This window comes from Neoarius graeffei, chromosome 4 (genome assembly GCF_027579695.1).
Source record: "Neoarius graeffei isolate fNeoGra1 chromosome 4, fNeoGra1.pri, whole genome shotgun sequence".
NCBI classification, from domain to species: domain Eukaryota; kingdom Metazoa; phylum Chordata; class Actinopteri; order Siluriformes; family Ariidae; genus Neoarius; species Neoarius graeffei.
Genome location: NC_083572.1, coordinates 19,235,810 through 19,257,429, shown reverse-complemented (window position 1 = coordinate 19,257,429; position 21,620 = coordinate 19,235,810). Strand labels below are relative to the sequence as shown.

Below are 21,620 nucleotides of genomic sequence, written 5' to 3'. Positions count from 1 at the left end.
GTTGTCTTCGCTGCCTTCTCGAGTTTTTGCTGAATGGCTAGAATTCTTGGCATAAATATCTGCCAAAAAGCTCAAAAAACAAAACCTTACATTTGACCTTTCAGAAGGACCAAACAAAAGCTGTGATAATCAAAAGGTAAATTTTCTTAAAATAAACACCACTTACTTGATATCAAATCAGTAGCCTTGGCGAACCACGAGGTGACTCTTGTTTATCTTTTTTATCTGCCAATCATCTTCCGATACTATGAACTTATAACGAGGTTTCTCTTATTTCGTTTCTGGTTCTGACTGGTTCCGAAGTTTATCAAGAAGTAGAACGGGTAATCGAACTTGATCAGGAGAAGTGCTGATTGGTTACGAAGTTTCGCTATTGGTACACTCATTCTTACAACACGATGGCATATGTTCTTGTGCACCTTTGATAACGCAAGATCAACTGTTCATATCATGAGATCACGATTTGCCGTTCTGATGATTGTAATGTTTATGCGTATGTGCTATTGTTACACTCATTCTCACAACATGATGGCATAGTAGCTCTGCTTCTATGAGGCAGTAGCTACAATAAAGCTTGGAAGATCGCATGTTAATTATGAACATGCCAGTTCTAACATATCTATGGTGACCGCTTTCTCACTGTTGGAGAATGACTGACTTCAAATTACTCAGCAATTGCAAGAGTGATGGAAATTCATGTGAAATTTCTGAGGCAAAGGATACCAGTGATGTGAAAATTAATGCTAGCAACACACCAATATAGACCATTTTAAGTTTCTGCCATCTAAACACTGTAGCTACAATCTTCTCTCAAGTCACCGTCAATATGATGTGCCCCGTTGCGACACTTCAACATTAGAAATAATACCAGAAATGACAGATTTGTTGAATTTACTCCAAAACGATAAGTGTGCAGATGGGGTGCCTGATGGGACGGTTGGGAATTTCTCTTGACATGACTTGAACCCCAAAGAGGCTTTACTGAGATTACGAGAGATTTTGATAGAAAAGCCGAGCTTAGACCAGGTACTGAACACCAGCACTCGCTTCCACAAACAAACACAACTAATCAAATAGCATCTGTTCTGATCATTCAGAACTACAGCAATAATGAAAGTTAGGAACTAGGCACGTAACACAGGGTTCTCTAGAAAATCTGAAGCAGCCAGCTTAAAAAAAAAAAAAAAAAAAAAGTAGTAGGAGGCTCTGGAATTTGTGGCAGCGAAGGCATGCTAATGCTAGTGGGGTCTGAGGGCATGCCCCGCCCCCAGAACATTTTAAAATTTACATGCCTTCTGGTGCACTCTCGGCTAATAAATAAACCATTTCCCTGTAAAATACTTGCAAAATTTGTATGAAATTTCCCTCCAGATGTGTGCGTACTTGGCTTTCTCAGTTACCCTCTGTAGTACACTGCCTGGCTCTGTAACATAACTACATACGCTACGGTGTGGTCACGTAGTCCGGCTCAGCCAATCGGGCTCAGCCAATTCTTGATGGTTCCACCAGGCCCGGATGAAAAACGAGATTTAAAAAAAACAAAAAACAAAACAAAACAAAAAAACCTAATTAGACTGGGTACTGTATGATGTTTTTATAGCGTTCATTATGAAATATACAGCATTGTACTGCGGGGACCATCGCATAGGTTTTAAAGTGCTAAAGTTTGCAAGTGATTTTAGCATTGCACTCTCAGCTCTGGTGTATCAGTTAACAAGATTCTGCAGTATCTGTGGCTTACGCTGTGGGCAGCAGAAGGGTGGATTAATGGCATTAAGATCTATCTCTGTCTCTCACTCTCTTACATTCAGACCAACTTGTAACACTATCTTTATTGAGGTTTTCCACTGGCCTGGACTGTAGCTAATAGTGTGCAGCTTTTATAACGCAGCACGTCTGAAAGTCTTAAATACCACGTTTTATGGAAAATGGACTCGCTTGCTTTTTTTTCTCCCTAAAATGTTACACACCCTTCCTCTCTTTCTATCGGCTTATCGTTTCTTTCTCATCTCTCCAGTCCAGAGCCAGTTCCCTGTTTAGTTTTAAGTGCTTGAGCAAGTGTTTAGTTCTCAGCCATTATTATATAACGGCGGCTTTGAAATTGAAAAAGGTTTCTTAGTATTTAATAAGCCGGCCCAACACCTACACACACACACACAACCTGCAGTCTTGTTGATGCCAGACTGCTGAATAACCTTATGGTGGGTGACGGTGTTGAAGATTAGATGTTCATACACACACACACAAACACAACACGGTTGTGACCTTTTCTAAAAGCATAAGTCAGTCTCTGGAAAGCCGTGTGAGCACCTCGACGGATTAGAGAGATCACACGCTTTATGTATGTGTAACATCTACCTTTGTGTAAGCCAGGAAGCCAGCTGGGACCATGACATCGGAGAACAAAAAAAGTTTCCATCCTCAGCGGAAATGAGAAAAGACTTCTGTAGAGATCCATTTAGGAGATGTGAAAACATGAGAGGGGTTTTGAAGTATTGAGGGCTGTTTTTTTTTTTTTAAATGGAACTTCAGGCTTGGGAATTATCTGCAGCATCTACATTCTGAGAAATCACCACCATCATCATCATCATTTAGCCAGTAGCAAACAAGAGACAGACACTGATGCACTGATTATAGTTATCAGCCGAGCATTCTCCAAACAAGCTCGGCCACAGATACAGTTTCTCCATCTTTGGTAGTTTGTTTTTCCATTCGACAAACTATTATGCATTGTAAAAGACTGATGGAGCAATCGAATACTTAACCTTCACATATATCATTCAGTGAGGCAAATCTACACAAGCAGTCTTTAAAGTGCTGATGACACGAACATGACTCTATGCAATTTCTTAAATAAACTATACAACATGGCAAACATGTTAGATTTCTGTTATAATTACGTGAAAAGAAGCTGTTGTTACGCAAATATCCAACTTTTAATTGCACAGCGCAAGAAAACTGGGTCCATGGCCATGTTGTGACGTCAGCGGAAGAACACGCTGCGGTTCACTGGCTGTTCTACTCTGGTTCTACTCAATGGAAATGGCGCATGAAAACGCCGGTGAACTCTCTAGTGCTAGCTCTTCCTCTTCTGGGAGTCTAGAATTGTGTTGATCTTTTCCAAATAGAATCTATGATAGCCTACCCTCTTTACCCTTTGCCTCTCGTTGCTAGGCGGCAGTTACATGAAAGCCGCAAGCTTTCACAAGCAAATACATGACTGATATCACGCCGACTTTGATTACATTTATGATTATCATGTAGAATCTATAGCTCTACGTACCTTTATCTTATGTCGTTTCACAACACATGTTCTGACAGGAGGACTGTCTTTGGATCTGGCATAGCTACTAGTAGACCCCCTCCGGAATACTGGCAGTGTTGCCAGATTGGGAGGAATCCCGCCCAGTTGGGCGGTTTCAAGTGCATTTTGGTGGGTTTTGAACATATTTTGGGCTGGAAAACGTCAGCAGTATCTGTTGCCAGATACTGCTGACGTTTTCCAGCCCAAAATATGTTCAAAACCCACCAAAATGCACTTGAAACCGCTCAACTGGGCGGGATTCCTCCCAATCTGGCAACACTGTGTAGGCACTGCTGATGGTAGTAACACACGTTTGTGCTGAACTGAACACCCAAGAGATTCTTTTAAGCTGGGAAGGGTGTCAAAACAATCCAAATCGAAGTGTTCAGAGCACAGGACAGATGTTGGTGAGGGCTCCCACTTGTCACGAGTGCGCCTGACTTGCTTCACCCACTTCGCATGCAGCTCGGGATCTCTGGGAAACTTGAATAAACTTACCCCATCCTTGTAGGTTTTGGAGCAAAAGCCGGCAACACAACGCGAAGGCATAATAACTAATAAATATATATATGTATAATAATAATACTAATAATGACAAACTGAACACCTGTCGCATCAACAACAAACTGGCAAGTTAGGAGGAAGGTTCTTTCGCTGACGTCATATAGCTCCTCCTCCTCTTTCGTCTCCTGGGTGCTGCAGCCCCGCCAAATTTACCCAAATAGCCGCGTTTTTTATCATAACTTGTAAAATAGGCGCCTTCGTGAATCAATATATGGATCATCGGGAATTACTTTTTATGTTATAAAACATTGCCAAAGATGTCAAAAACGTGTCATCAGCACTTTAAATGAAATGGTGAATCATGATCTTCAGGTCATTCTGCACATTTTCTGTTGGGTTTAAGTGTGCTGACTGACTGGACCATTACATCACCTTTATTTTCTTCCTGTACATTACCAGTACCAGTCTAAAGTTTGGACACCCCTACTCATTCTGTAGTTTGACTATTCTCTACATTGTAGAACAATACTGAAGACATCAAGACTATTAAATAACACATGGAACATATATACAGTACTGAGCAAAAGTCAGGCACATGTAAAGAAATGCTGTAGACCAAAAATGGCTTAAAAATAATGAAATGAAATGTTTCAACATTTAAAAAAAAAAAACTATAAACAGCAGTAAGCCATAATAAATGAAACAAAAGTCAATATTTGGTGTGAGACGACCCTTTGCTTAAAAAAAAAAAAGTCATCTCATGTACAGTGAGTGCAGTTTGAGCTGTAGGTTTTACTGAGCATCTTGCAGAACCAGCCACAGTTCCTCTGAACACTTTGTCACACTTGCTTCTTAATTTTGCACCAAAACCCAGTAGGCTTCATTATGTTTTCTTTTTTAATCTGAAAAGCGGTCTCTTATGTAATATGCTGCTCAGATACAAGCTTTTTTTTTTGTAGCATTTAATTTTGTGCTGGAAAACAAACGTTTGGAACTCTAAAATGTTTTTGGACTGACTCAATAATGTAGAAATAAAAAAGAAATCTATAAAAAGTTTGTATGAAAAAAATAGGGCACCTAAGACTTTTTGTACAGTACTGTACATATACATCTCAAATATACCAAGGCCTGAGAGGCTCAGGTTGAAATTATGGATTCTCTGAGATGACTGGCATAGCACTATTTCGTGAGGGCCGCAGCCCTGAAGAAAACAGTACTAGTTTTCTGTTCCTGGTTGAGAGTACGTCGTGCGCATTCTGGCTGCCGCTTTTCAGCAAAGCTTTTTTTTTTTTTTGTGTGTGTGTGTGTGTGTGTGTGTTTGTGTAGTTTAATGTTTGTTTTTGTTTGAGTGTTTTTGTTTGAGTGTGTCCAACGGTTGTGGTGTAGTTCTGGACCCAGTTTTGGGCGTCGGTTCCCTCCAGGCCTTGGTTTGCTGTGGGTGATGCCTGTGCTCCTAGCTATGGACTACAGTGAGCTCGTTGCTCATTTTAACATCGTGGTTGTTTAATGCTCTGTGCAGCAGTCCTTTAGTGCTTGGCGTGATGTTCCGAGTGATGTTGCCCAGCAGTGTCGCGGCGGCTGTGCTGGCGGTGTGGGACTTGTTCTCGTGCGCCTTTTGGTGGGACTGTGGCTGCCACACCATTGGAATGACATCCTAACTTCTATTTGGTGGAGGGTTTTTTCCCTCCTTATAATTGTAAAGCGACCTTGGGTTTTGAGAAGGGCGCTATATAAATTGAAATTATTATTATGCTAGTCACTGAAGAGAATCCATAATTACTGATGCCTCTCAGTTCAGGGTATATTTGATTGATATCCCTCGCCGAAAAATTCCAGAGTGTTAAGATTGAATTTCGGCATAAACTCACTGGAGGCAGCCATGTTTGTTGTTTACCTTCGACCTGTGCATGTGCAGCGTACCATGTTATCATCTGCCTCGCTAGGCATGATCATGATACGTAGATCTACACACACACACACACACACACACACACAAATGCTCACAGCTTGAAACTGTGACGCCAATTCATGGTATATCCATGATACACCATGACTGACTCACACCATATACTTTTTTTTTTTGACGTCATGAGATACATTGCTTAATCAAAGGTAGAACTATTTTATGTCACGTGAACCATCCTTTGCCAATCCCTGCACAGGTTTTTTTTTTTTTTATGAGGGAGATTTTATATATCTCTCCATCCATTATCCATAACCGCTTATCCTGTACAGGGTCGCAGGCTAGCTGGAACGTATTCCAGCTGACTATGGGTGAGAGGCGGGGTACACCCTGGATAAGTCACCAGGTCATCACAGGGCTGACACATAGAGACAAACAACCATTCACACTCACATTCACACCTACGGTCAATTTAGAGCCACCAATTAGCCTAACCTGCATGTCTTTGGACTGTGGGGGAAACCGGAGCACCCAGAGGAAACCCACGCGGACACGGGGAGAACATGCAAACTCCACACAGAAAGGCCTCCATTGGCCGCTGGGCTCAAACCCAGAATCTTCTTGCTGTGAGGCGACAGTGCTAACCACGACACCACCATACCGCCTACACACACACACAAAAATGGAGCATCAGTGTTTACCTTGATGACGCTTTGCACACTATTGGCAATATCTTAACTAGCTTCATGAGGAAGTCACCTTTTCAGTTAACAGGTGTGCCTCGTCAAAAGTTAATTAGTGCAATTTATTGCCTTCCTAATAAGTTAATAGCCCTATTCCACAACTATAGTAAGGTGGGGTTTACATTAGACCGTATCAGCGGATCATCAGATTAACGTTTTTAAAAACGATTAGCGTGCACACAGCAACGCCAATACACGATTCGCGTGCACACAGCAACGCCAATACACGGATACACTAATCACATGACTAATTCGGCACGTAAGTTGAAATGTGTCAGTGCGGCTCATCGCTTCCTCCTCAGCGGCTGCGCTCCAAATCACTCCGCCCTGAACAGCGAGTGCCCTCTGGAGGGTGCGCACTCCGGCCCTGCGCAGCTCACAGAGCGCGCAAGTGAAGCACACGAGCAATGATTCGGGACTGAGCCGCTGTGCGCAAGTCACTTACCACTTGCAAGTGGAAGGATGGCAAGCCTAAAGACCATCATAACTACACAATGGGCAGTATTTGCATCAGTATTTGCAGTATTTTCATACTTTTATACTCTTTAATGAAAGGTGATACAAGGCGGAAGTCCACACCGTTTTTCAGCAGTCGCGTCACATGACCAACGCCAGCGAATCAGGAAGGTGGATGTCACAGTGACGTTGTCCAATGACGACGCCAGCTAGACCTCAGCACAGCGTATCTGCGTATTCTCAATGTTTACACAGCACCGGACCAGACACGATCTGGATTGAATACGTGGACCCTGGCGGATTCCCGTTTCCCGGCGTTTTAATGTAAACGGACAGTGCATCCGCGAAGAAAACGAGACAGATACGGTCTAATGTAAACTTGGCCTAAGCCATACTATGTCAAGAAACCGCTCAGCTAAGGAAAGAGAAACGACATCCATCATTACTTTAAGACAGGAAGTGACTTTATTAATAAACAATGAAGAAAAACCATTGTATTGGAAGGTGTGTCCAAACTTTTGACTGGTACTGTACATTCGATTTCCTCTATTTCATTTATCTAGTGACTTTTCTAAACAAGTGAGTGTTTAACTAGTTTACCCCACTAGCCTGTACACAGAAAATCACAAGTGCACTCTGATTACAGTCTGCTTGTCTGGCAACTTGTTTATTTGTGGCTTTGTTTTATCCAGATGCCACTATGTGTAACACTACACGTTTCTGAATTTCATACTACTGCGTTATATTTACAATGGCTTTATGGTTTTCGCCTCTCAGCTTAAGTAGATCAATGCCACTCGATGACCTCGAACGCTGATTAGCATGCGTTTTTGTGACCCTCTCAGTCTGTACTCTGATGTGACCCTTTAATTCAATCCTCCAACTGACCACATGAATCAATGAGGACTGTTCACACGACTGAACCGATGATGCCAAAAAAAACAAAACAAAAAAACACAAGTCTCTATATTCATTAAAGTAGTATGTCATTTCAACCAAGACCAAGCAAACTGACATTTGGCTAATTTGGCAGTGTAATGAGATGTGTGATGAATTGCACATTTGTAGCAGGATAGTTGGAAAAATTCTGGGTGTGATGGTCAATGGTTGACGGGTGCCATGGACTAACAACCACCACCATCGGTCACGAACATGGCGCCTCGCCAAACGCCAAATGTAGCGTGTGTGCTGACAGTCACACAGCCCACCAGCTGCCCTTGTCCTGACCAGCAAGCTAAAAAAAAAATAATAATAAAACCCACATCTATACCCATGTAGATTATATAAGGAATAAAACTTGATGAGGTGGTTCCCACACTGAAGGTGATTATTATTGTACAAAGTGTTTTATTTCTCTCATACCACAGCACTTTGCCAACTACTGCAATTTTTAATCTATTATTGTACAACAAGTCATGCATTTTCACTGTTTATAGTTACATTTAATGGTGTGAAATATCTGCAAACAAAAACTAACTCCTTTATCAGTTCTTGTTACAAGTCGTCATTCGCAAACCTAGTAGTCTCTCTTTTTTTCTCTTCTTGAAGAGGGAAAAAAACCCAAACCCACAGCTCATCATGTTGTTATACAAAATTAATCAACGCCTTCTGACTAAACAGGCTCGAGAACTCGATGGCTCTGTGGTATAAATTTTATCGAATAAGTGCCACACAAGGCTTGACGGCTACATCAAACCAGATGCAAGTGAGAAACCGAGATCTAAGGAACCCGTCTGTTGTGCCGACAGTGAGAAAACACTGTTCTATTGGTTTTGGTTTGTTTTTCATGGTTCCAACAGGCTCCCTCGTAAACACATTGCTTTGGAGTCTTATCAAAATGTGGGAACAAGCCATGAAACTGCTGACAGATGTGAGAATGCAGGTCATGTCAGGTAGATATGAAACAGGATGGAAATTTAACATGACGATTATCGAGGCCAAAATGCTCGTGGTTATCAGGATTACCGCGGTATTGTTAAAATGGGCTGAAAACGTTCAAAAAAGTACTGATACACAAATTGAAAAACGCAAGTAAAAAACTAGCAGCACTAGCCACTTTTTGTTTGCAGAAACATTAAAATAACATTAGGGCTTCCACTAATGACTATTTTATTGGATTGGTCTATTCATCTAAATTATTCATGTTCCTCCAAACCAATCAAATTGACCATTTCTTTTAAGTTCATTTTAGGTTTAAGTTCTAGTTCATTTTTAATGAGTTCAGGAGAGAAAAACATACATCATAACTATTTAACAAGTAATAACGAAGACATATTCCCTATGATCCTTTAACTGACACTTTTAATTAAATTGATCAGTTATTCAAATGTTACATATTGTATTTATGGCAGTCCCTACAGAAAGAAATGTGCTGAAAACAGTGACAGAAATAAAACAAAATTAGGTACATATCCCAACCAGCCCAACAGGCATGAACTGTTGGCGCTGTCAATCAACATTGAACAAACCCAGATTCCAACAGAAACATTTTCTCAAACCACATATTCAATGGAAATTCAAAAGTAACAGGCAGACGCCTTTATGGCTTTAATAATGAGTGTGTTCAGCAGCTACAAGGACAAAAGCTATTAAAAAGCTCTTCCTACTAATGATAATTTAAGAGACATGAATAGACAACGCTTACGGTGGTTTTGCCTTTTTCGCCTTGTGCTGCTATAGTTTGAAGTACTCCCAGATTTCTAAGCCTTCGATACTTTCTTTGGAAACTTTTAAACTGAACCTCTTTTGCAACTAATTCAAACTCCAGCCCCCATGATTTTTAGCTCATGCGGCTGTCGTCTGTCCTCCGTGTACAATTTACAAAAATCGCTACTCCTCCTACAGGGTTGATTGGATTTCGATCAAACTAACATCCAACGTTCCCTAGGTGTGTGTGTGTGTAAAAGTTGTCAAGATGGTGGCGCCACCTGTCATAGTTATGATTTTATGGGCATCTGAAATTTTTGGGTGACTAAACTGCTGGGACATTTTTCACTGAAACTCACCCAGAAAGACATATTCCAACAAGAATTGTTCACCAGGTGGCGCCACCTGCTATGGATACGGCTACACAGGGCTCATATGCACTTTCATGAAAATCGCTACTCCTCCCTACAGGAGTCATCAGGTTTTGATCAAACTTGCATGGAATGTTCCCCAGGTTGGTATGTATAAAAGTTGTGGTGAATCTCAGGTCCAGGAGGACTCGAGTATTGGGGAAAGTGGAGTTACCTCACTCCTAAGTCCACTCTGACCCAGAATGGTAGCACCTGCTTGGGTTCCAGCTATAGGTTAAATAGTACATCACCAATAAAGTGCTGGCTGAAGGGCACTTTTCAGTGCAATGTGGCAGATGAACCCAACAGGGTCAATGGCACACCACCAGATGGCATGCGGAAGAGCCACTCAAATGGCCAACGGAAGGCATCACTCGGCAAGTCAGTTATCACTGCACGGCAACTTCCATACCCGCCAGGTCTGTGGCACTTTTGTGCACCACTTGGCATCAGGTCTGGAGGTCCAGAGAGACAACACGATGGGGGCACAAAACGGTTTGTCTTACCTTATTGTGTAAGGTACTTTGTTAGGAGAGGAGAATAGCATACAAGAGCTCACAAGGTTAGACATTCTGTGGCGGCTCGGCTGGGCCGTTCGTGCCACTGCTGCGGGCAGCTCTGGTGTGGGCCTTGTGGTCCATCTGCACTTTTGCACATCTTAATAAAGCAGTCATCATTGCTAGCAATGGACAGCCAACAACAATTTAACACTTTATGGCCATTTGAAAATTTTGGGTGACTCATCACACCAAACACTACTGTTCGAAAACGGTTAGAATCTTTTCACCGAAACTCATCCAGAAGACTCTAAAGACGTATTCCAACAAGAATTGTTCACCAAGTGGTACCACCTGCCATGGATGCGGCTACACAGGGCTCATATGCAACACAAAACCCGCTACTCCTCCCACAGGAGTGATCAGATTTCAAACTCACACACAACAACAGTGGCTGGTATGAGCTACAGCCTCATTGAGGCTTTTTTTTTTTTTTTAACTGTAGCATTAACTGAAGTGACTGATGACTGGACTGGAGCCTAAAATACGGCATATACATGATGCGAGCATGATGGTTTTCTGCTCTCGGATCATGAGCATGCATGAGGTTGAAGAACAGAGACTAATTAAACATCACACAAAAATAATATGCATGCAGCATTTATGTAGTCTTATTGTGAGACTGTTGTTAACTTTGGTTGGTGCTGGACAGTATTTAAATTGAGCTTCTATAGCTTTTTAATGATAATTTTAATGAAAACCAGAACCATTTCATTCCTAATGTCAGGATGAAATAGACTGGATCTGAAAGGATACATTTCAGGCAGCACTTTAGTAATTTGATGGTTGGGAGGAAAAAGGTGAGGGGAAAAAAAAATCTTTTTTTAATTAACAATCTCATATCGAAAATGAACAAAATCTAACTATTAATTGAAAAATTTATTCCAAGACTGCTTTTCAAAAATATTTTTTCAATAGCAACAACTATTGGACTCCTTACATTTAGTAATTTAGTACAACCTGCCTTTGGCCATATAAAAAGCATAGAGTTTCCTATAATGCTTGATGGGAAAGATTAATATAGAGCAAGGAATCCAAGACCATTCCTCAGTACACAATTGCTCATGTATGCTTTACAGAGGATACACACTTCACTTTACCTCACATGTTTTTACTGAAGATTAGTTCAGGGACCACGTTCCTCGTGGTGCCCTGTGGGGGGTGCTTCGGGAGTATGGGGTTCGGGGCCCACTGCTGCAGGCCATTCGGTCCCTGTATGACCGGAGCAGGAGTTTGGGTCGCATTGCTGGCAGCAAGTCAGACTCCTTCCCGATGCAGGTGGGACTTCGCCAGGGCTGACCTCTGTCACCGGTTCTGTTCATAATTTTTATGGACAGAATTTCTAGGCACAGCCAAGGGTGGTCCGGTTTGGTGGCCTCAGGATTGTGTCTCTGCTTTTTGCAGATGTGGTCCTGTTGGCCTGATCAATCTGTGACCTCCAGCAGGTGCTGGAACGGTTTGCAGCAGAGTGTGAAGCAGCTGAGATGAGGATCAGCACCTCCAAGTCTGAGGCCATGGTACTCAGTCGGAAATGAGTGGAGTGCCCACTTCGGGTTGGGGGGGTTTGCGGTCTCAAGTGGAGGAGTTTAATTATCTTGGGGTCTTGTTCATGAGTGAGGGTAGGGGGGAGCAGGAGTTGGACAGACAGATTGGGGCAGCGTCCGCACTGTTGTGGATGCTAAACTGGTCTGTTGTGGTGAAGAGAGAGCTGAACCAAAAGGCAAAGCTCTCAATTTACTGGTCCATCTACGTTCCCACCCTCACCTACAGTCATGAGTTATGGGTAGTGACTGAAAGAATGAGATCGCGGATACAAGTGGTGAGTGCCGTTTGTGCAGTTGAAAAAATGTTTTTAACGCCGGTTTTTCGACATTTTTGGGGGGGTTCGTAAATCTAAACTCGAATTTGACATTTACGCATTCCCAGGGCTTTCCACTAAGGCTCATACTAGCCAGCCTTGACAAATAAGTAGCCAGCCGGGGGGGTAAACACAAAAACTCCTGTGCACGCAGTTCCCAGGATTAAATGTATTTTCCACAGACCATTTATTTATTCACTTTACTCAAATACAAAGTAAAATGGCAGTAAATCATCTTTCTTTTCTTGTGTACTGCATCATGAGGCGTTCCTGGCTTGTAAATCTCCTATTTTCGGTGCATGACACATTCACGCAACTGAGCATGCTATGAATTAACAACGACAACGGTCTGCAGTGGTGGCTACACAATTAAACACTCAGCGAACATTTCTCCATTTGTGTATGAAAATACACTCCAACCACTCAGTTTGGTTTCATTTACAACCAACGGTGTCTTTTGATGCCAGCACGTAATTGAACGAGTGAAGACTGGTTTACCGGAGACAAAATAAGCGTCATCTCTGCTTCCGTTCCCTCCGACAGCCCCGACACACTACTGCCTCCGCCGAGTGGGCGCGCACTCTGAACTGAATCAGCTCTGTGCATGCACCGTGCGGCACAAAAAAATGGCAGCCACCATGAAGGAAGGAGATCCGGAGTTTTCAAACATTTGCTTAAGTGTGAAATTGCAAAATGGTATTCTAGCGAACAACAAAATAGTAAATATTCAGAAAAACAAAATCATTCAGTGATCATTTTAATAGTGTAATTTCATCCGAACTAGGCCTAACAGTCGATTTAGAACTACAAAAAGTCCGTGTGTCTGACATTTTAAGTACCTTTGTAAAAGTTTTGCAAATGTTGCAGCCAGCATTTAAAATGCTAACTTAAAGTTTTTGTACAAGTTTCAGTTGATTAAACTGTCATTTTATTAAATGTGTCTGCTTTTGTAATAAAAAAGTACTGAAAGAAAAAGCAAAACACAGCATTGCGATTTCTTATCCATCCATAAAAAAAAAAATCCCTCCCTCCCGACTGAAATTTTTTTTGCTCACCCGGTGGACAGGAAACGGATTTTTCTTTTTAAGGATGGCCTCAATTTTAAACACCACAGTTCTAATGTTTGAACTTAAAATGAGTTCAGAAATCAGTATTTGGTGGAATAACCCTGACATTTAATCACAGCTTTCATGCATCTTGGCATGCTCTCCATGTTGCTCTTGGGTGACTTTATGCCACTCCTGGTGCAAAAATTCAATCCGCTCAGCTTTGTTTGATGACTTGTGACCATCCATCTTCCTCTTGATCACATTCCAGAGGTTTTCAATGGGGTTCAGGTCAGGAGATTGGGCTGGCCATGACAGGGTCTGGATCTTGTGGTCCTCCATCCACACCTTGATTGACCTGGCTGTGTGGCATGGAGCACTGTCCTGCTGGAAAACCCAATCCTCAAAGTTAAGGAGCATTGTCAGAGCAGAAGGAAGCAGGTTTTCTTCCAGGGGAACCTTGTACATGGCTTGATTCATGTGTCCTTCACAAACAAAAATCTGCTCCATTCCAGCCTTGCTGAAGCACCCTCGGATCACCAATCTTCCACCAAATTTCACAATGTGGGCAAGACACTGTAGCTTGTAGGCCTCTCCAGGTCTCTGTCTAACCATTAGAACACCAAGTGATGGGAAAAGCTGAAAATTGGACTCATTAGAGAAGATGACTTTACTCCAGTCCTCTACGATTCAATCCTTTTGGTCTTTAGCAAACCTCAGCCTGGCTCTTCTTTGCTTCTCATTGATGATGAGCTGTTTTCTAGTTTTGCATGAGTTCAACCCCGCCCAGAGGAGCCTGTTTCGAACCACCCTTGCCATGCACTTAACCCCAGCTGCCATTCGCCATTCTTTTTGTAGGTCACTTGATGTCAGCCTACGGTTGTTGATTGACATTCGAAGGAGTCGATGATCATCCCAGTCAGTGGGGTCGTTTTCGCCCTTTGCCAGTCTGTAATCTTCTTGTCTGCAACGTCTGCTGCTTGACCTTGTTCTTATGAACTGACATCTTTGAAATCTTGAGGACGGAAGGAACCTGACGCTCACCGTATCCCTCTGCCAGTAAAGCCAGAACTGAACCCTTATTTTTCCTCCTCACTCAAAACTTTATTTTAACTCTTTTGGCATGATAACTAGATATTTTTGTGTTCCGATTAAATTTAAGGTACTACTAGCACTGTTTCTGCCATCCAAACCAGTCCTATTGCAAGAGGATGGTGATGACCACAGCAGGGGTTTTTATGCTTTTCCTTGTTAAATAAGATTTGATTCAGGTGATCACCTAATCAGTACTTCATCAAGTAAAATGAGGTGCGCTTGTGTTGGAATTCCAGCACAGACACTGGAATGAAATGGCTGCCATACACAGAGATGCTGATTTAAGAAAAAAACTGAAGTGGTTTCTTAATTTTTTCCATATACACCATAGACACCAAAGATTTTGTCTATGATGTAATGCTAAACTGTACATTTCCTTGTGGCTGGGATGGTACCCTTATATTCTATATCATGAATATCTTTCACCTTGAAATATGAATATAGTGTACAATAACAGTACCATAAACTAAATACTGACTTTCTACAGAAAATGAAGTCAGTATTTAGCTACACCCCTTATTGGATGTTTCCACCCTATGTAGTGCATGTACAGTACTGTACAGAAGTCTTTATTTTAGGCACACTGTTATTTTAGTAAAAACTCTAACTTTTTTTTTTAATTTTATGACTTCTACATTCTCGAGTCAGTCCAAAAAAATTTTTAGATGCCCAAACATTACTTTTTGAGCACAAAATTAAGTGTTACAGAAAAACGTTCTCGTGTTAGTAAACAAGGAAAGAAGATTTTAACAAAGCAGCATATTACATGTAAAAGAGGCCACTTTTCAGACAAAAACAATTAATGCTGCTGGGTTTTGCTATAAAAGAAAGAAAAAAAAAGCAAGTGTGACAAAGTAAAGTAAGCAAGATGCTCAGTAAAACCTACAGCTCATTTCCTTATAAAACTGCACTCAGTGTACCTGAGACTACCATTTTTTAAGCAAAGCATCCTCTCACACCAAATACTTACTGTTTCATTTATTACTGCTTACTGCTGTTTGTAGTATTTTAATCCAGATAGAAACATTTAAATAATTTCGTTATTTTCTGAAGGCATCTTTGCTGTACGGCATTTCTTTACATGTGCCTCAGACTTTTCCCCACAGCAGCTACTGTAGATGTAGAGAGCCATTTGATATTCGGGTTGTTTTACAATCAGGGTACAAAGTTTGTGTTACAGGGGTCCAAAATTCAAATTTAAAAAAAACCTATCAAATCTGCACTTTTGGAAATTAATACACATATGAACATAGGCATGTGTAATAGTTTGTATTATAACAAGATTAAGTGTAGCTTTAAGCAGGGCTGGGAGAAACAAATGAAGTGATTCTCGGAGAGGACTTTTTTTTGACACAATTACAGACTAATTTGATCAAAATAGTCTGACAACTTACTGGCATTCAACATTAAAACTTAACTATGTTTCCAATGATATGGAACCAAATATTTGTTTTATGGTATAAAGAATGATTTAAGTGCATCCCTTTTGGAGCTACCTGTGGTCAAAAAAGCACTTTTTCTAAATGACACGAGTAATTTTGCTAAATATATGACATATATTGCCATACATTCACCAAAAATAACATTATCACCATTTTTTTTTGCATGGTAAATAGAGCTATCACAGGGCTACAATAAACAACCATGTTTATTTAGTCAAGCCTTTTGATATTGAAGATAATAAGTGTTAAATGTGATTTTTAGCTTGCGTACCCTGATTGTAAAACAACCCTTAAGCAAAGCATCCTCTCACACCAAATACTGTTTCATTTATTACTGCTTACTGCTGTTTGTAGTATTTTAATGCAGATAGAAACATTTAAATAATTTCGTTATTTTCTGAAGGCATCTTTGCTGTACGGCATTTCTTTACATGTGCCTCAGACTTTTCCCCACAGCAGCTACTGTACATGTAGAGAGCCATTTGATATTCGGGTTGTTTTACAATCAGGGTACAAAGTCTGTGTCACAGGGGTCCAAAATTCAAATTAAAAAAAAAAAAAACTGTCAAATCTGCACTTTTGGAAATTAATACACATATGAACATAGGCATGTGTAATAGTTTGTATTATAACAAGATTAAGTGTAGCTTTAAGCAGGGCTGGGAGAAACAAATGAAGTGATTGTCGGAGAGGACATTTTTTTTGACACAATTACAGACTAATTTGATCAAAATAGTCTGAAAACTTACTGGCATTCAACATTAAAACTTAACTATGTTTCCAATGATATGGAACCAAATATTTGTTTTATGGTATAAAGAATGATTTAAGTGCATCCCTTTTGGAGCTACCTGTGGTCAAAAAAAGCACTTTTTCTAAATGACACGAGTAATTTACATTCACCAAAAATAACGTTATCACCAATTTTTTTTTTTTGCATGGTAAATAGAGCTATCACAGGGCTACAATAAACAACCATGTTTATTTAGTCAAGCCTTTTGATATTGAAGATAATAAGTGTTAAATGTGATTTTTAGCTTGCGTACCCTGATTGTAAAACAACCCTTAAGCAAAGCATCCTCTCACACCAAATACTGTTTCATTTATTACTGCTTACTGCTGTTTGTAGTATTTTAATGCAGATAGAAACATTTAAATAATTTTGTTATTTTCTGAAGGCATCTTTGCTGTACGGCATTTCTTTACATGTGCCTCAGACTTTTCCCCACAGCAGCTACTGTAGATGTAGAGAGCCATTTGATATTCGGGTTGTTTTACAATCAGGGTACAAAGTTTGTGTCACAGGGGTCCAAAATTCAAATTTAAAAAAAAAAAACTGTCAAATCTGCACTTTTGGAAATTAATACACATATGAACATAGGCATGTGTAATAGTTTGTATTATAACAAGATTAAGTGTAGCTTTAAGCAGGGCTGGGAGAAACAAATGAAGTGATTGTCGGAGAGGACATTTTTTTTGACACAATTACAGACTAATTTGATCAAAATAGTCTGAAAACTTACTGGCATTCAACATTAAAACTTAACTATGTTTCCAATGATATGGAACCAAATATTTGTTTTATGGTATAAAGAATGATTTAAGTGCATCCCTTTTGGAGCTACCTGTGGTCAAAAAAAACACTTTTTCTAAATGACACGAGTAATTTTGCTAAATATATGACATGTATTGCCATACATTCACCAAAAATAACGTTATCACCATTTTTTTTTGCATGGTAAATAGAGCTATCACAGGGCTACAATAAACAACCATGTTTATTTAGTCAAGCCTTTTGATATTGAAGATAATAAGTGTTAAATGTGATTTTTAGCTTGCGTACCCTGATTGTAAAACAACCCATTCAGTCAGTAGTGCTGTAATTGTTTAGCTCAGGAATGCGCGCGCTCCACCTTTTGACCGGAAGTCGTCTCCTCCAGCCACTTGACGCCTAATTGAAGCTTGACGCTTTAAGGAAGTAATCAAACGGCATTACTGTACAGCAGGCTGTGATATTGTGTGATGATAGCGTTTAACATAATATAACACAGCTCCTATACCTCTGGTTAATATCATTTAATAATATACATCTCAGTAGATTTATTTTAGACAGTGATGTCAGCATGCACACAGTGTAAGCTTTGGAAAAAAAAGGATGAAAAGACACACATATAGGCTGCTCACTCACTCACTCACTCAGGTAGGGAATAAACATCCTCCTGCGCGTCCTTTCAGTCGGCCTGTGTGCTTTGTTGCGGCTTTGCGCAACCGTCAAATTCCGCATCATCTCTGGCGAGCCTCACATTTTCAACCCGACATTCCTCAGTTCTGCCAGTAAGAGCTAAAGGCTAACGCTAAAATAATAAAAGACTAGCTATGTTGCTAAGGCGCCCGCTTCTTTCTTCCTCTCTATCCTCTGCACTGTTGTCAGTCTCCAATGCAGTTCACTCACCAGCCCATTTACAGCACCAGGACAGTAGAGGCTTTACATACAACCAATGTGCATTTTACATACTAAACCTAAAACATTGTCCAAATAAGAATCTAAATGAGCAAATACTAATAGTTTTTTCTTTTTTCTCTTGTGTGGTCCTCGGCACGCATAACTATGCTCTTTACGTCGCTCGGTTTGGAACGTACCATTTCACTCAAACACACGGGGGTCAGCGAAAGATGTAAAACAGTGACAGCAGGGCTACTGCGTGTTAATATGGACTACTGGAGAAATTAATCTCGAGTACATAATGTACTGACACTGGTTTTACACCAATAATGTTCCGAATCCTGTAAGGTTCTTCCTGTTAAAACCACTGGAATTATGGTTCTAACCACCTCTGCTACTCATGACCTCGTATACTATAGAAAGGACGTGGAGTCTGACGTGTAAAGTCGTGCTGTGAGTTATTCAGTGGGATTAACGGTATCGTATTGAAGCCCGTTTCCGCCACTTGAAATAAAATAGGTACCCTATGGGTACATGTGGCTACTGCTTATAAATAAAATTGTTTTCTGATACAATGTCCATACAGTAAATCTAGCATGTACAGTACACTAGTGCATCTCAGAAAATTAGAATATTGTGAAAAAGTTCAATATTTTCCATCAGTTATTTAAGAAAGTGAAAATGTTATATATTATACACTCATTACACATAAACTAAAACGTTTCAAGCATTTTTCTATTTTAATTTTAATCAGTATGGCATACAGTACAAAAACATAAAAAAAAAACATACATAATCATCTCTTCAAGAATGGTGCCAAAATAGCTTTTTAGAAATGAATGTCTCATCTCATTATCTCTAGCCGCTTTATCCTGTTCTACAGGGTCGCAGGCAAGCTGGAGCCTATCCCAGCTGGCTACGGGCGAAAGGCGGGGTACACCCTGGACAAGTCGCCAGGTCATCACAGGGCTGACACATAGACACAGACAACCATTCACACTCACATTCACACCTACGGTCAATTTAGAGTCACCAGTTAACCTAACCTGCATGTCTTTGGACCGTGGGAGAAACCGGAGTACCCGGAGGAAACCCACGCGGACACGGGGAGAACATGCAAACTCCACACAGAAAGGCCCTCGCCAGCCACAGGGCTCGAACCCGGACCTTCTTGCTGTGAGGCGACAGCGCTAACCACTACACCACCGTGCCGCCAGAAATGAATGTAAGTAAGACTAAAGAACTTGTCATTCAAAATGATAAGGACCTGTTATCTCCAATAATCATCAAGGGACAGACAGTGGAAGTTGTGAATGATTTTAAATATCTTGGCACTTTTATAGACAGTAAACTCATTTTTAAAGAAAACACAGATTTTATTTTTAAAAAGTGCTCACAACGTCTTTACCTACTCCATAGACTCAAAAACTTTGGTGTGAACAAGGACATCCTACAAACAGTGTATAAAAACCTTGTTGAAGGCATTCTATCATTTAATATGATCATGTGGTATGGTAACTTGAACATGCAGAGAAAAAATAAGCTACAGAGAATAGTGAATATGGCTACAAAGATAATAGGAAAGCCACAAAAGCACTTAAGTATAATGTATGATGAACAGATTTTAAACAAAACCAGGAAAATCATAAATGATCTTTCCCACCCGCTCCACTGTGAATTCGAGCTTCTACCCTTTGGGAGGTGTTTTAGAGTGCCCAACGCTAATAAGAACATCTTTAAAAACTCCTTCGTCCCAAAAGGAATAAGGGCGATAAATAATACAGGGATTCTTACTTAATTCACCCCAGTCCTTTTTATTGGTCTGATTACTTATTTATTATTATATATGATATTTATTACTTTTCAGCTATTTCATTCTTTTAAACACTCTTTTGAGTGCTAATGTATTTTTATAGTAACTCAGTTTTCTCTTCTGTTTTTACAAAATTTAGTGCTTGAATGCTTGATTTGTGTATTGTGATTTTAATGTATTAGTGTATTGTGATTTTAATGTTTAATTGTTTAAATGTTTGTGGTGAAACTGAAGACAAATTTCCACATTGTGGACAATAAAGTATAAAGTATTCGTAAACCCCATCTCAAAATATTAGAATATTTCATTTCGAGTTTGAGTAAAACAGTATGAACACAGTGTATCTCTCGGTCTAGTTCAGTACACACAACCACAATCATGGGGAAGACTGCTGACTTGACTGTTGTCCAGAAGATGATCACTAATGCCCTCCACAAGGAGGGTAAGCCACAAAAGGTCATTGCTGGAAAGGGTGGCTGGAGAAGGTGCACAAGCAACAGGGATGGCCACAGTCTTGAGAGGATTGTCAAGAAAAGTTGATTCAAGAACTTGGGAGAGTTTCACAAGGAGTGGACTGAGGCTGGTGTCAGTGTATCAAGACCCATCACGAACAGACATCTTCAAGAAAGGGGATACAACTTTCGCATTCCTAATATCAAGCTACTCCTGAGCCAGAGACAATGTCAGAAGTGTCTTATCTGGGCTAAGGAGAGAAAGAAATGGACTGTTGCTCAGTGGTCCAAAGTCCTCTTTTCAGATGAAAGTACATTTTGCATTTAATTTGGAAATCACGGTTCTAGAGTCTGGAGGAAGAGTGGAGAGGCACAGAATCCAAGGTGTTTGAAGCCCAGTGTGAAGTTTCCACAGTCTGTGATGGTTTGGGGTGTCATGTCATGTGCTGGTGTTGGTCCACTGTATTTTATCAAGTCCAAAGTCAACACAGCCATCTACCAGGAGATTTTAGAGCACTTCATGCTTCCATCTGCTGACGAGCTTTTTGGAGATGCTGATTTCCTTTTCCAGCAGGACTTAGCACCTACCCACAGTGCCAAAACTACTACCAAATGGTTTGCTGACCATGATATTACTGTGTTTGATTGGCCAGCCAACTTGCCTGACCTGAACCCCATAGAGAATCTATGGGGTATTGTCAAGAGGAAGATGAGAAACACCCAACCCAAAAATACAGATACGCTGAAGGCCACAAGAAGGCCAAAGCAACCTGGGCTTCAGTAACACCTCAGCAGTGCCACAGACTGATCACCTCCATGCCACACCGCATTGATACAGTAATTCATGGTAAAGGAGCCCCAACCAAGTATTGAGTGTATAAATGAATATACTTTTCAGAAGTTGGACATTTCTGTTTTGTAAATCCTTTTTTTGATTGATCTTAGGGA

General features: G+C 40.5%; 1 protein-coding gene across 2 annotated transcripts in view; it reads right to left on the bottom strand.

The window, feature by feature from the left end:
* The window catches only part of tmem198b (transmembrane protein 198b), a 68,011-nt gene extending 49,432 nt beyond the window's left edge, over nucleotides 1–18,579 (bottom strand). The window contains exon 1 of one of the 2 annotated variants that reach the window (XM_060918986.1): nucleotides 18,157–18,579. The gene's annotated coding sequence lies outside the window, so the exon portion shown is untranslated. The remainder of the gene's footprint in view (nucleotides 1–18,156) is intronic. The other variant, XM_060918985.1, reaches the window with a different exon arrangement.
* Nucleotides 18,580–21,620: the final 3,041 nt, after the last annotated feature.